At 37.5% G+C, this 15,765-nt stretch overlaps 1 pseudogene; it reads left to right on the top strand.

Moving 5' to 3' along the window:
• The first annotated feature begins 6,293 nt into the window (after nucleotides 1–6,293).
• On the top strand, nucleotides 6,294–8,329 carry LOC101706614 (RNA-binding protein 6 pseudogene; annotated as a pseudogene).
• Nucleotides 8,330–15,765: the final 7,436 nt, after the last annotated feature.

Here is a 15,765-nt window from a genome sequence, read left to right as displayed (position 1 = left end):
ACTGCCATACAAACAACACATAATGACAAAAAACCAAAAATGTGAATAAATTGATCTTGTCAAGGAATATGTGTAGTAAACACAAGCCTAAAAATGATATTCTGGTTGATAACATTTACATCATAGACTAATTAAAACAACATCAGTTAAATCTCTTTCCTAGGTTCCTGAAGAAGCACATTAATAACTTGGTGTTTACTGCCCAAAATGGCATTCCTTCTCCTTCTCTGATAAATTTTATGCCATCTGCAAAGGTAATTTAAGAAATGGGAGGGTGGAAGTCTCCAGTAGAAATGGGAATTTTAGAGTACATAATATGTGATATAGACTCAGAAGTCTACTGTCTGGCTTCTAGAAGGCAATTTTTGTGTATCTTAAAATTAGAGTTTGTTCATTCATTTAATAAATGTTTTTTAGTACTTCCCGTATGCTAGGAATTGGTCTTGTGTATGGTGGATGCCTTAAATCCACTGGTCAAGGCCTGTTTACCATCTTGTTTGGAAATTCAACTGTAGTTCTATACAAGAAGTTTGTGAGAGTGTTGCATAGGAAACATAAACCAAATTTATTTATTTTATTTTTTATTTTTTGGTACCAGGGATTGAACTCTGGACCTTGCACTTGCGAGGCAGGCGGCAGAACCACCGAGCTAAATCTCCAGATTAACCAAATTTTTTTTAAAGGAATTTGAAAAACTGAAATAAACTGACATTGAAACCTATTGTGATGATGGGCACTCTCTGGAGGTTCCCACCCTTTTTCTTGAATTGTTAAAGGAGAACAAAAATATCTGGTGTTCAGTAAGTTGTACATGCAACCTCAGAAGCTGTGGTGCAATTCTGCTGACAGCATTCTGAGGGAGAAATGAAGAAAAGAGAACCACCATGGAGATATGGAATTATGTCTATTCTTTCCAAATTTGACTACTCTCTGCTGGATTTCCCTCAATCAAAAAAAAATTCATGCGGCCTTTTTTTATTAGAAAAAAATAATCTACCTCTCCACAAATTCTGACTCTGACAGTGGCACCAAGGGTGTTTGGAGTGACATCTAAGGTTAACCTCAAAGCTCAAGAATGGTGGCCAAAATTCCCTAAGTTCTTATTAAGGGCAAGTTTAACTTGTTTCTAGAGAACAGTTTGCTCAGTCTACAAGAAATAAATAATATCAGGCTTTGACTGTTTGCTTGTGATTTTCCTTAAATAAACTCATTTGTCTGAGTTTAGAGCACATTGTGTTTGTTCCTTCAAAAACATGAAATTGTGGTAGTTTCATTGATTTACCACAAACGTTAAGTACTTTTCCTATTTACTTTTTTTCAGTCGTATTTTTAGCTGTCACTGAAAATCACCAGTGTTGCCCAAAAAACTAATGATGTTTTGCAATGAAAAATAGAAACCATAGAACAGATAACTTAAGGTTCATGAATTTAAGAAAACACATTGGAGAGGCCCCATCTCCCTCCCACCTCAATTTGTGAACTCTTCTGACAAATTCATCCTGGAATTGATAGCAAAATTCTGTAAGGTCTTTCTGCATGAACTCTTGTTGGCAATAAGAAAAGCCAACCTCAGAATTTAGTTACCAAATAATTCTGTCAGGTCATATTTGTAATCCAGAACACCTTGCATCTGCATGAAGCCCATCCTTTTTTGCCCCTTCCAAATTCATAGATCAATCTTTATCTGAAATCAATTTCATGCTTTTTTCAGTAAAAATTGGCAGTTAGTGCTTATCCTCATCACTACATGATGTGTCACAGTCATTTCTTGACATGTGGAAACTTCAGCTGTATTTGTACCCCTTGTTTCACTATTTTTCTCTAGGGCATATGCTTTCTCCACACTGTCTTAGTTTGCTCATTTATTAATGACTCAAAGGTGTTTAGTGGGATTTTCATTTGTGTATAAACAACACAATCTGATTTTGTGAAAACAGTATAGGAGAAAAGTAATATTTCATCAGGTAAGCCAATGCAATGGTGTAATTGTGTTTCCATGCTTAAAAAGTATCTCTTCATGTTAATAAAATGAGATTTTCTAAAAGTTATATTTAAAAAATAAAAGAAGTTGATAGTTTAATCAAATGGAAAGATAGAGTTGAGACTCTTCACACACCAACTCTGGTATCCTCTCCATAACCATAATGGGGAGAACTTGAATTAGAAACTGGTTATTAGCTGGCCACGGCCAGTATGGAGAATATAATTGACTTGCTTGTACTAATCATCATCTTCTCTATTATTCAACAGTTAATTCATACCCACTCAATTAGAGCCCAACTCAAATACCTTTTTCTCCATGAAATTTCCTTTGATTATCCAAGCGACAAGATTTCTTCCTCCTTTGCATTCAGTTATGCTTGCACCCATTTGTAAAGAGCTTACATATTTAGGAGAGGCCATAGGAGACCAATATTGAAGAACTTACAGAAAAAAAAAAAAGATGACTACTAAAAGCCCCCTCCAAGCAAAATTGTCTGAAAATATGCCATCACTTTTTGGTCCTAGAAATTAAGCCTCCACTGTGGAGAACAGAGAATTATGGTAATAGACATGTGTATAAGGCACAAATTTATTAATATACAATAATCATAATTTAGCTATATATAACTTACTTGGCAATCTATCTGCATAACTTACATGATTTCTTTCCCTCTCTTCTATCCTGTCAAAGATATCTCTTTCAAATCTCCTTCTTATTTTCTCCCATATCATATTCCTTCTCATTTCATCTCCAAGGAGACAAAGAAGAAGCTGCCATCATCTATTCCATCTCTGCTAATCCATAGAAAGTACAGTTATTCTGCCACATCCGCATTGAACATGGACAGATAGAAGACACCTTCACCATTGTACCTTCATTTATTTCTCCATTGGGAACTGGATACAACAGAGGCAAGCTCCAAGGACTGTGAAAGGGTGAGGAGAATGTGCCAAGACTGACATTAGAAACTGACGTTTCCTGCCTGAAGAATGAAAGCTCAGAAGATAATTCAATAATACACTTTGTTATTTAAAAGGTACATTTTGGCCATTGCTACCTATGAATATAAGGATAGGCCAGAAAGAAATAAGCTGAAATGGAGGAATAAGAAACAATTTACATGAAGAAATAATTCCCATAGGTGGAATAGAAACAAATTGCCCTAAAAAACAATTCTTCAGGTTGGATGTTCAACAGAGTGGATTTTCATCTGCTGGAAATTATTTAAATGGAGCACAGTGATGTACTAGACAAAATGTTGAGACAAAAATTTAAGATTCTCTGATGACAAACAATCAGAACTTTAATATCTGGTTTAACAAATTATAATCACACTACTTTAAAACTGAGGTTGGGAATAGAAGTAGTATAATGAAAATAATCATCTCCCTCCCAAATGCCTGTACATCAAGGACATAATTATGGTCTATCTGGGGTAGTCAACTGATTTTATTTTTTACCAACTTAAACACAAGTACCTTCTATTATCTGATACTTTGTACTTCTGTTTTTATATTCTATATAAAAAATAGAAAGCAGAGGAGAGCACTTTTGAATATATTGATGGGAAGTTCTTTTTTGGACACCAAGCAAAATAACTATTTTAAAATAACAGTGAGGTGTATTATAGCATGGCATTAGTAACCACATAATGTGAAATACAATGAACAAATCAGTAGAGAAAGGAAATGATGGCTGCTATAATACTAGTATACAATAAGTTCCAGTTAATGGCTTTTGAATAAGCCTACCCAACAATTGGATTCAACCATCAAGAGCTATGGAGTACTTTGTTTGAAAAAAAATTCTAACATTTATTATTTTTATTTCCTTTGGTTACATAAGCAATAAGGTTTGTTGTACAACTTTTGGACCATAGAAGAAAGATACAGATTAACACTTGAACAATTTATCTGCTGTGAAAGAAAGAGCTGCAGTTTAGGTCACAGGAACTGGGCACTGGTCTCAATTCCTACTCAGTTACTTTATGATCTTGGGCAAATCAGGACCTGTTTCTGCAACTGTAAAATGAGTATTAACTACAGCTTCTCTAAGGTCACATTCCATTCTAGAATTGCTTTATCATTCGGTGTGACTCTTTGGGATGGACCTAAAAACTGCCTTGATGGTTTCCTCTACCTTCTGATTTTATGATTTTTAAATAAAGAGTGGATTCTTCCAAGGTGCATCAGGACAAGGATTATAAAGCATTCCTTCTTGTGTGAAGCCATAACTATCAGAAAGGATACTAAAACAAAAGCAGGACAAGGTGATATAAGGAAAGGAAAAATTGAAGAGTAATCAGAGTTGTAAGGAAAGTGTGGGGCAAGAGAAGAGACAGAAAAGACACTGCAGATATAAGGAATCCCAGGCTACTTAGAACTTCAACTTACCTGTAAGTCTGGCTAGTGGTTTCATTAGTCAAAGCCTGGAGACACCAGAAGATGGAGAGAGCAATAGGACAGGAGCAACAAATTAAATGAAAACCCCATTTAAAAAGTCAAGTGCTATTTCAGCCTTGCAAAAAGCAAATAGCTTTCTGCTAAGAAACTGAAAATTTCACAAGTTCTTTGAGACTATCTCTTTAAAAAAAACTCAAGGTCAATATAAGATAAGGCAAATAAAACTTCTAGCATGATTCCTGGCACCAAGTATCCCCTTGTGCTTCCTCCCCACCCACTCCATGAAAGAGTGAACTATGCAAGGCCACAAGGCCGAGGCAGTACCCAATGCCAGTCTTACAGGATTCACAGAAGCCTTTTTCACACAGCATCAGCCTACACTCATTTTACTTTCCATTCTTTTATCCACTTGTCTTCAAAATTCAAGCAGATTTGATCCCTGTTTGGTTTTAAATGCACATAAATTCAGCCTTACTTGGTACCATATACAGCAATAATACACACACCAGCTTTTCCCAGGAACTTGGCTTCCTAAGGAAAAAAATTCATGTCTATCTCATTTTCATTATTGTCCATTGTAGGAGCAAGTAAATTTTATTGGTGTTTATTGTTTATATCAAGCTTTGAGATGACTTTTTCTGAGTCTAGATTTTCTCAGAGAAGTTTTCTTCGATTAACAATTCTGAAAAGTTGTTATCCATTTATTTTAATCTCTTCCCTGAGAGAATAATTTCTGTACAGATAAAAGCATAAGTAAAAAGCAGCTATTGTGTATGCACAGTAGCATATTTTTAAACCCTGTCCTATTAAGAAGGAGAGGATAACAACAAAATGTACCCTAAGAATCAAGGTTCATACTTTACATTACTGGGTGTTATGCTATTAAATCAATGCATGCTGGGTGAAAACTTTTCTCCTAATGTGTGCACAATTTTATAGGTTCCTCGACTACAGAGCAAAATGCACAGGTACTGTGTGGCTTCTTAAGTCTATAATTCTTTAATAGCTTTTGCTTTTAATGTTTCCCACATTATTTGTTCAGTAAAGGGCTCCTTTTAGATTGAAAATCAAAGATAATTGAGCATGAATGTGCTGACTTGGTGTTCCTTCTGAAAGAGTTAATGACCAATAGTCAGTGAGTTGAAATTAAAATGAGATGGAGGAAGAGCTGCAAGGCTGTTCCTTAAAAAGCATTTTCCACTTATTTTGGAGGTTAATTGGCTGTACATACATCTCTGAACCGAAACCAACGCTAATATACGATGTTGAAAATCAGACCTTGACAAGGCAGACACAATCTCTGATCTCTTTATTTAAGGGAGTCGGGGAAACTGGGAGGCACTCAATATTGAGTAACAAAGATGATTAAAGGATGAGGAGGAAAAAAGCAGAAGGGCCTCAAAGGCTTTATGATGAAGGTAAGGATCCTATGTTCCTACTCCTACTTGGAAGAGGAAATGGTATGGCCCTGATAGAGCTAATATATTTCTAAATGTGGATATTTCTAAAATCCGGCTAAATCAAAGGAATAAAGATATAAATTTGATACAAGAAAATATTTGATACAAGAAAAAAATAGTCACAGTAGCAAAAATTATGTAGGTGATTTAAGAAAAAAGAGTTAGAGATTCCTATTGGAAGAATAGGTACCCTCAAGATTTTCAAATGGAAGAGAGAGAACACATTCATCTTTACATTGCTCATACTTGTCAGATGGAATTTGCAGGTTCATGGGAAACATTTCCTCGGTTGCCTTCAATAATGGCAGAACTGGGCGGGCAGAGGGCCGCGGCGGTTCGGTGCCTTTGTGGAAGCAGTGGCCCGCTGGGAGGAAGTTCCGGTCTCCGAGGCAGGCGCTGGGTCGGTGGCGGTGGCGGTGGCTGAGGAGAAGGAGGAGCGGGCCGCGGCGACTGCGCTGCCTCGGTACCGCTCTAAAGTTTATACAAAAAGCATCTACTTATTGAGGCCCTCTTGGCTTAGAAAGAGATGTGGGGGGATTCTCGGTCTGGTAACAGAACAGGACATTTTCGGGAACTGTAATGATCCATGACAAAGAAATCACTCTCGAGTATGTACCAAACCTGGATTTTTGGTACTGCAAAAGATGTACGGCTAGCACTGGTGGGCATCAATCTTCATGTTCATTCTGCAAGTGTCCAAAGGAAGAGGCCAAGAAAGAATTAATAACCTACCTTCAGCCTCAGAAAACATCAATACCAGCATCTTTGGAAAAACAACCCAGCCAGTCCTCAAGGCCAGCTGAAAAAGAATCTGAATCTAGAAAACAGGAAGAAGGACAAGAACCACGCTTGGGACATCAAAAGAGAGAAGCAGAAAGATATCTGCCTCATTCTCGAAGGGAAGGGCTTGCTTTCCGAAGAGACTGAGAGAAGGAGTCATGGTCTGGAGAGATGCGCCAGGATGGAGAGAGCAAAACAATCATGGTAAAACACAGCTATCGTTCCACTCCACCTGAGGTGATAGTGGAAGTGCTGGAGCCCTCTGTCCACCTTACTACTGCCAATGTTCGTATCATCAAGAACAGAACTGGCCCCATGGGCCACACCTAGGGCTTTATAGACCTTGACTCCCATGCGGAAGCTCTTCGTGTAGTGAAGGTTTTGCAGAACCTTGATCCACCGTTTAGCATTGATGGGAAGATGGTAGCCATAAACCTGGCCACTGGAAAATGAAGAAATGATTCTGGAGACCATTCTGACCATATGCATTACTACCAGGGTAAAATATATTTCCGAGATAGAAGGGGAGGTGGCAGAAATTCAGACTGGTCTTCTGACACAAATCGACAAGGACAACAGTCATCATCTGACTGCTACATATATGATTCTGCTACTGGCTACTATTATGACCCCTTGGCAGGAACTTACTATGACCCCAACACTCAACAAGAAGTCTATGTACCCCAGGACCCTGGGTCACCTGAGGAAGAAGAGATCAAGGAAAAGAAACCCACCAGTCAGGGAAAGTCAAGTAGCAAAAAAGAAATGCCTAAGAGACATAGCAAGGAGAAAAAAGATAGAACAGTGACAAAGTTTCAGGAAGTTGCCGGTGAGGGGACGAGCCCCCCGGAGGATGTCTTTAAGAAGCCCCTGCCTCCTACTGTGAAGAAGGAAGAGAGTCCTCCTCCGAAGGTGGTAAACCCACTGATTGGCCTCCTGGGTGAATATGGAGGAGACAGTGACTATGAAGAAGAGGAGGAGGAGCAGACTGCTCCACTACAGCCCCGCACAACCCAGCCCCAGCAGCGGGAGGAGCTGACTAAGAAGGAGAATGAAGAAGACAAACTCACTGACTGGAATAAACTGGCTTGTCTGCTCTGCAGAAGGCAGTTTCCCAACAAAGACGTTCTAATCAAACACCAACAACTATCAGACCTGCACAAGCAAAACCTGGAAATCCACCGGAAGATAAAACAGTCTGAGCAGGAGCTAGCCTATCTGGAGAGGAGAGAACAGGAGGGAAGGTTTAAAGAAAGAGGAAATGATCACAAGGAAAAGCTCCAATCTTTTGACTGTCCGGAAAGGAAACGCATTAAATACTCCAGGGAAAGTGACAGTGATTGTAAGCCTGTTGATAAAGAAGACATCAACACTAGCAGCAAAGGAGGCTGTGTCCAGCAGCCCACTGGCTGGAGAAAAGGGGCAGGCTTGGGATTTGGCCATCCTGGATTGGGTTCATCAGAGGAGACTGAAGGCCGGATGAGGGGGCCTGGTGTTGGACTCCCGGGAAGAACCAGCAAGAGACAGTCCAATGAGACTTACCGAGACGCTGTTCGAAGAGTCATGTTTGCTCGGTATAAAGAACTTGATTAAGAATGGAGACAAGTCCCATAGGACACAACCTCCTCTTTGTTTTGTTTGTCCATCTCTCCTTTTGTTTTGTTACTGTTCTCACTGCTAGAACTTTTTTAAATAAACTTTTTTCAATGTGAAAAAAAAAATAATGGCAGAACTGAGAAGTGACTTCTTGTTTCAACAAAATCTAAAGGGGTTTCTCTTTTCAGAGATCTCCTCAATGGAATGTCTACCTCTAATCAGTCCAGAGCTGCAGATGCCCCAGAGCTGAGGAGGCTCCAAGAAACAGGTTGAAAGCCTGAGCAAAAGCAGCTGTGCTGACATTCAGCCTGCAAAAGGACAGTTTACTTACCAGGCCAGACAAATCTTTAATGAGACATCCACATGTTCAGTACAAAAGGAAGAGAAAGAAATCACTCAAAGCAAAAGGAGGAGTTGGTCTTCCTGTTTAATTAAGATATTCATTTGTAAAACTTTGCAAACTCAATGAGAGTCCTTCTGCTTCACTCTCCTTCAATAGTACTCTCCACTCTTACTCTGTTTAAAGAGAAAATGAAATATGAGTTAGATAATTTAAGAGAAGGACTCTGCCTGTCAACGTTATAGATCAGTGCTATTGTTCATCTGTGCTAAGGTGAACCTAAGATCTCATCTGTGTGTTCAATGCGATACGTGTTTTGCAATCTAAGATGTGTTCTGGGAATGACTGCATTAACCAAGCAGGTCTTAGAAACAGGAACACACCAAAGGAAGTTATGGACCTTGGGCAATCTTTAGTTGTATTCTTTTTTTTCCTTAAATTCTTTTATTGGTACATTGTAGGTATACAACACATTTACATTTCTCATTGGGAACTTGTACCTTTACATGATGCACCTTGGTTCTTATTTTTTCCCCATTCCTAGCCCTCCCTTCACTCCCTCCACCCTTCCCTATTTACAAAGACTTTATTTCCATTTTTTCCATTTCTCATCATTTTTCCTTTCCCTTATTTCCTTTCCCCTGCCCCTCCCACTACCCCTACCCCCTTTGGACCTTTTCTTCCTATTTTACGTTATTGATTATTCTTTCTAATCATTGGTACATTTTAGGTATACAATATAATGACATTCATCATTGGAAATTAATTTCCTTTAGTTGTATTCTTGTCTTTGGTTCTATCCTTTTTACCTATCCTTATATTAAAGCTTTTAGCCCTTAATTTCTTCAGTAGGAAAAACTACGGTGTCTTTTCCTCAGCTGCCCAACTTACTGAGATGCTGCAAGATTTAATGAGCCAGCACTTATAAATGCCTTTGAATTCTTGATAAAAGATTTGGATACATTCAATATTACTATTATTACTTTCATTGTCCCTTTGGCACCTACCTCTGCATAACATGGTATTATTGTCACTTTGGGTTAATAGCAGCTTTGTGTTTTTCCCCTTCGCTCTTAGCACCAATGCAGCAATAATAAAATGTTCATGTATTTCCAATATTTTTCCCTACCAACTGCTATTAGACTATTTCAGGCTTATATTTCATTCACCAGGTCAGCAATTCCACTCTTAAGCAATTACCCAAGAGAAATGAAAACATGTTCACATAAAGAATTTTTACAAGAATGTTTATAGAAGTTTCATGCATGATATCTCCTAACTGAAAACAGGGATCAATAAATTGTCATACATTTTTACTCAATGGCAATATAACTTGACAACAAAAGGGGACAAATGATTGATATATGTAACAATAGGGATGAATCTCCAAAACATTCAGGGAGAAAGCAGCCTGACACAAGAGTATGTAACATGTGATTCCATTGATTCAAAGTTCTAGAACAAGCCAAACTGTCTCATGCACACACTCACACACATATAATAAAACATAGTAACATGTTAATGGTAAAGCACACATGGTGGGAATATGGAGGCTTATTATAAAATTCTTTTACCTTCTGTATGTTTGCAAATTTTCAAAGTTGAATATTACAGGGTGAAAAAATCATGGACCTAACAGAACCGCAATTTTCTGACTCCAGACACCAACTTTGATGAAGCTTCTTCTTTATCTTTAGGCCTCTCTCCACTAGTACTGCTCTGGATAAAGGAGTTATTCTGATCACCTTGAGTACCTCGAGGCATCTGCACAGATCAGGGGAGCTCTAAAGGAAAAACTTTCCTAAGGGAAAAACTCCTCATTGTCACTCTTTGAACATTAGCTTTGGGTCTCCTTTTCTTTGCTGCTTTGAACTTTCCAAGTTTACTTTTGTCTTCTGCCAAGGAGTTCTTTTTTTCACTTGTGTGAATCATGATACAAAAAGGTGTTTCTCAAACAGTTGACTGTTCAGTGCTAGCATGGTGACTAGCTTGCTTTTAGCACACGTATAAATGGTGCCTGCTTCTGAATAAACAGCAAACAGTGCACATCACAGCTTTAGACTTGTATGCACTTAACTCTGAATTCTGAAGTAGAATCAGTCTTGAGGTGGCTCCGTGCTTCTCACAGGTAATCACTCAGAAAACTGATTTGACTAAGTATTCTTTGGACTACTGGCTATACTCTGGTAAACCCAAAGGAAAAGAGTTTGCTTTTTAGGTTCTGTTTATGGATTGTCTCACTTGGTTTCTTTCAGACCAGGCACAATTAGCTGACAATTCTCAGCAAAGCACTAGCAATTATAATACAGTTTGCTGCCTTCTTACTCTTTAAGAACCACATTAAGCAGCAAACAGTAGAGAGGGGCCCTGGATTCATAAAAGAATCATGTCTTCCAAATCAGACCTAACTAGGCCTGTTGATTTACTTGACATTCTAATCTAGCATTGTAGGCTTAAAGACTATTTTAGCAGGTAGAATCTTGGTAAAGTGTAACCATACAACAAGGGTTGTTAAAGGGCAAGTTAATGTTTTCTCTTTTTTTTGGTACCAGGGATCGAACTCGGGTCCTTGTGCTTGCATAGCAGGTGGTGAAACCACTGAGCTAAATCCCCGGCCCCAAAAAGCATGTGTATTTTTTTTTTTCGGTACTGAGGATCGAACTCAGGTCCTTGTGCTTACAGGGCAGGCAGCTAAACCACTGAGCTAAATCCCCAGCCCCGTTTTCATATTTTTGAAACATGGAGCCTTGGTTTTAAAAAAGGTTAGTGCAGAGAGAAAGAGTAGTCTTATTTGCAAGCTTTCTCATTTTCTGTTTAAATTTGGAACATTTACACTTTAGCTTTCAATCTAATTACTAGAGTCTTACATGGATGATACAGATTGTTTGAAAGACACAGAAAAACACCAAACAAAAATAACAAAATACATCTATCATCTCACCAATCGAGATAAGCACTTTTACCATTTAGATATAAAGTCATGCACCACATAATGATATTTGGATCAATGGCAGACTGCATGTGCAACAGTGGTCCCACAGATTATAATGGGGCTGAAAAATTCCTGTCACCTACTGACATCGTAAGACAATGCACATTCACTTTTAGGATGGTGCTGATGTAAACAAATTTGCCCTACTTTCCATTGCATAAGTAGAGCACATACAATTATGGACAGTACATAATGCTTAATAATAATAATAATTAACAACTAGGTCATTTTTATGTATGTACTATACTATTTATCATTATTTTAGTGTGCACTTCTACCTATAAAAACATAAAGTTTATAGCAAACATGAAGTTCATTGTAAAACAATATGCAATGTGACAGTGGCAACAGCCGCATACATCTTATGTTTGATGTAGCTCTTGATTACATCATTTCCTCTTGTCTTTGATTTAATCTAGTGGTTTTTTTAATTCACCATGGCCCTAGAAGAGGGTCATAGCCAATATATAGCCTAGGTATACAGTGGGCTATATTATCTAGATTTATGTAAGTAAATTCTGTGATGTTCACACAATGACAACACCTACAAACACATTTCTCAGAACATATCCCGATTGTTAAGTGAGGCATGACTGCACATTGTTTTGTCTTTTTTTGTTTGTTTTGATTTCTGCTGTGCACTACCTACATTTACATATAAGAATTATTAACTATTTGCTCTTTTTACTTTCTATTCTGGAAAATATTCAAGAAAACAAATTACCAAACTGACCACATGTGCAATTTTTTATTGAATAATATTTTAAGTATTATGAAAGTAATAAACTCCAAAAGGTTCAAATAATTGAAATATATATTGGCAGAAAAAGCATATCTCCCACAGTCTCACTCTACAGTGATATCATTAGTGAATTGGCAAATCTTTTCAGCTATTTCCATTTGCTTATAAAACTACAAATGCATAATTTTCTAAAAATTAGATTATGCTATACATAGTACTCTAGGTATTAGTCTATTAATAGATATTTAATTATTTTAAATTTCTTGCCATTATAAATAACATTGCAATGGCTATTTTTCAACAGAAGTAAATTGTATATATACTAGTGTATAGGTCAGGTTTCTCTAGAGAGACAGACCAAATAGCATAGATATAGATTATGCATGGTGTGGTCACAAAATACAGCAAATATTTCAATAAAAATTTTAAATTTATTGCACTAAAAGACATATTTCTATTAATCCCCCTCAAAATACTTCCCCTCACATCAAAAACATATGTCCCATTATTCTTACCACTTTCTGAAGCAGTTCTGGAAGTCCTCTTTTGTGAGTGTCTTTAGTTGGGCTGTCATGGCTGCCTCCACATCCTGAATTGATTCAAAATGTTTATAGCAATTTCTGTGAGATAAACACTTACACTGTGCCCTCATCCACCTTATTCACCAGATCTAGCATTATGTGACTTCTTGCTCTTCACCAAAGTCAAAATGACCATGAAAAGTAAGTGTTTTGAATCAATTCAGGACATTTAGGCAGCTACAACAATGCAACTAAAGATGCTCATGAAAGAAGACTGCCAGACCTGTTGCAGAAAGTGACGAGTGTGTTTGAAGCAAGGGGGACATTTTGAGGGGACAAATGGTAATGTATCTTTTACTGTAATAATTTTTTTCCTTAAATTCTTTTATTGGTACATTTTAGGTATACAATACATTTACATTTATCATTGGGTGCTTGTACCTGTACATGATGTATCTTGGTTCTTATTTTTTCCCTGTTACCTGTGTGCCCTTCACCCCCTCCACCCTTTCCTATTTCCATAGGCTTCATTTCCATTTTTTTTCTTTTCTTATAATGTTTCCTTTGCCTTCAAGAAGGGAAATGTAATAATTTTTTTAAAACACAGACATTCACTGTAGTTTTGTCATGCCTCATACATGTATGAGAGGAGATTTATTTGTGAAATCAGCTCATGCAATTATGCAGGCTAAGAGGTCCCACAATAGGCCCTCTGTAAGCTAGAGAACTAGAAACCAGTAGCATGGCTCAGCGCAAGTCCAAATGCCTCAGAACCAGAGAAACCAGTTGCACAGCCCTTAGTATGAGGCTAACATAAGAACCCTGGTGCATGATGGGTACAAATCTTGGAGTCTAGAGCCCAGTTAACTGGGAGTTCTGAAGCCAAGGGAAGGAGAAAATGGTTGTCTTCACTCCCAAAGAGAGAGAAGGTGCACTTTGCCTTTTTTCTGTCCTTTTGTTCTACATGGGTTGTTAGGATAGTGCCTTCCCACACTGGGTGAGAGTAGATCTTACTCAGTACACTGATTCAAATGCCACTCTCTTCCAGAAACATCCTCATAGACAACAACCAGAAACACTGCTTTACTAGGTATCCCTTAATTCAGTAAAATTGAAACCAAAATTAACCATTACAACCACTTTCAGTAGATATATCTCTATGTTTATCAGATTTGCTATAAAAACTAATTTCAACATCTCAATTTTCTAAGACAAAATATTTTATTGCTTGATCACATCATAGTCCAATACAAATTGTCAAGCAATGGTGATGGTAGGATCTGCTCCACGCAGACACTTTGGGACTTGGGCTCCTTCATTCTGTGATTCCATTTTTCTTAGGGTTTTCGTGCTTCTTTGCATTCTGTCCATAGTTGGGAAAAATCACAAGGGCACAGAGGAAGTACACACATCCACTCACAATCATCTGAGCCTGGAAGTGATCTACATCATTTCTATTCATATTCTAATGTGGATCTATCTACTATATACAAGTCTAGGTGCCTAGCAAGAAGAAAAGAAGAGCACAGGTACTGGACAAACTAATCGCATTCATAGGATGTTTACTAAACCTTATTCGATAGGCTAAATTCATAATCAGAATTAGTGAATCAATGGTTATGATAATAATTTGATTTTGGTAGATAATGTGAAATTATTCTCTGTGAAAATCAATCCAAATTATACTCCCACAACTGTTCCTCAGATGAAGGTCTGCTATCTAGAATACATAAATAACAAAAAAATCAGACCCCCTAAATTTTGAGACTCAATCCAAAATTGAGCATCTGAAATAAAGACACTTCTCAGATGAAGAAGTAGAAAGAGGAAATAAATATATGAAAAAATGTTCAACCTCACTGGTCATTTGAGAGATGCAAATGAAAACTGAGATTCCACCTCACTCCAGAAAGAATGGCTGCTATCAAGAAATCAATCAATAGCAAATGCTGGCAGGGATGTGGGGAGTAAGGAACCCTTTTCCACTGTTGGTGGGAGTACAGACTAGTGCAACCATTGTGGAAATCAGTGTGGAGATTCCTCAAAAAATTAAAACTAGAGATTCAATTTGACCCAGATATTGTCCTTCCTGGTATGTTCCTGAAACAAAGCATCATATCACAGCTTGATGTATGCATACCCATAGTGACACAGTTTGTAGTGCCTAAATCTTGGAAACATCTCAAATGCCCATCAACCGAAGAATGGATACAGAAGATGTGGGTTTATTTATACAATAGAGTACTACTCTGCCATAAAGAATGAGCTTGAGATATTTGTAGCTAAATGGATGCACATCCATACTCTTAAGTTAAATAAATTGAACACACATGTTTAAATACTGCATTGTTTCTCTGGTGTGAGAAATCAAAAGTAGAAATGAGGACTAAAATGTACAACAGACGTTGGGAAATGGGAAGAAAATGTTCAAATGAGAAGGGAAACAAGGGTAGGGGAGGGAGAAAGCAGAGAAAGAACAAGAAAAAAATAGAAAATGGAAGGAAAAATAGAAACAAAGCTTTTGTACATAAAGATGGTGGAATGGGGGGCCAGGGATTTAGCTCAATGGTTTCACCACCTGCTGTGCAAGCACAAGAACCCGAGTTCGATCCTCGATACCAAAAAAAAAAAAAAAGATGGTGGAATGGGGAAAAAGAAGAAGAAAAATATATCATGCACTGTTACAAATTCCCTATCTTGAATGTCATCATTATGTATATCTAAAATGTACCAGTAAATGTTTTTCTAAAAAACAAAACAAAACTTTGAGCCCAACCTGGGCAACTTAGAAAAATCCTGTCTCAAAAATAAAATAAAAAGGAAAAAAATTAAATTATGTTGTTTAGGAGAACATCAATTTCTTTTATTTATATTGTTGCTACATGTTTGGAGTACATAATAATTACATTAATCTTGGGGACCTGATACTCTTGACATTGTTTCCTGTG

This window comes from Heterocephalus glaber, unplaced genomic scaffold (assembly GCF_053883595.1).
Source record: "Heterocephalus glaber isolate CG9 unplaced genomic scaffold, H.glaber_assembly_v1.0 deba00001662, whole genome shotgun sequence".
Lineage (NCBI taxonomy): Eukaryota > Metazoa > Chordata > Mammalia > Rodentia > Bathyergidae > Heterocephalus > Heterocephalus glaber.
Note: the sequence above shows the minus strand (reverse complement) of the source record. Positions and strands in the feature narration are given on the sequence as shown.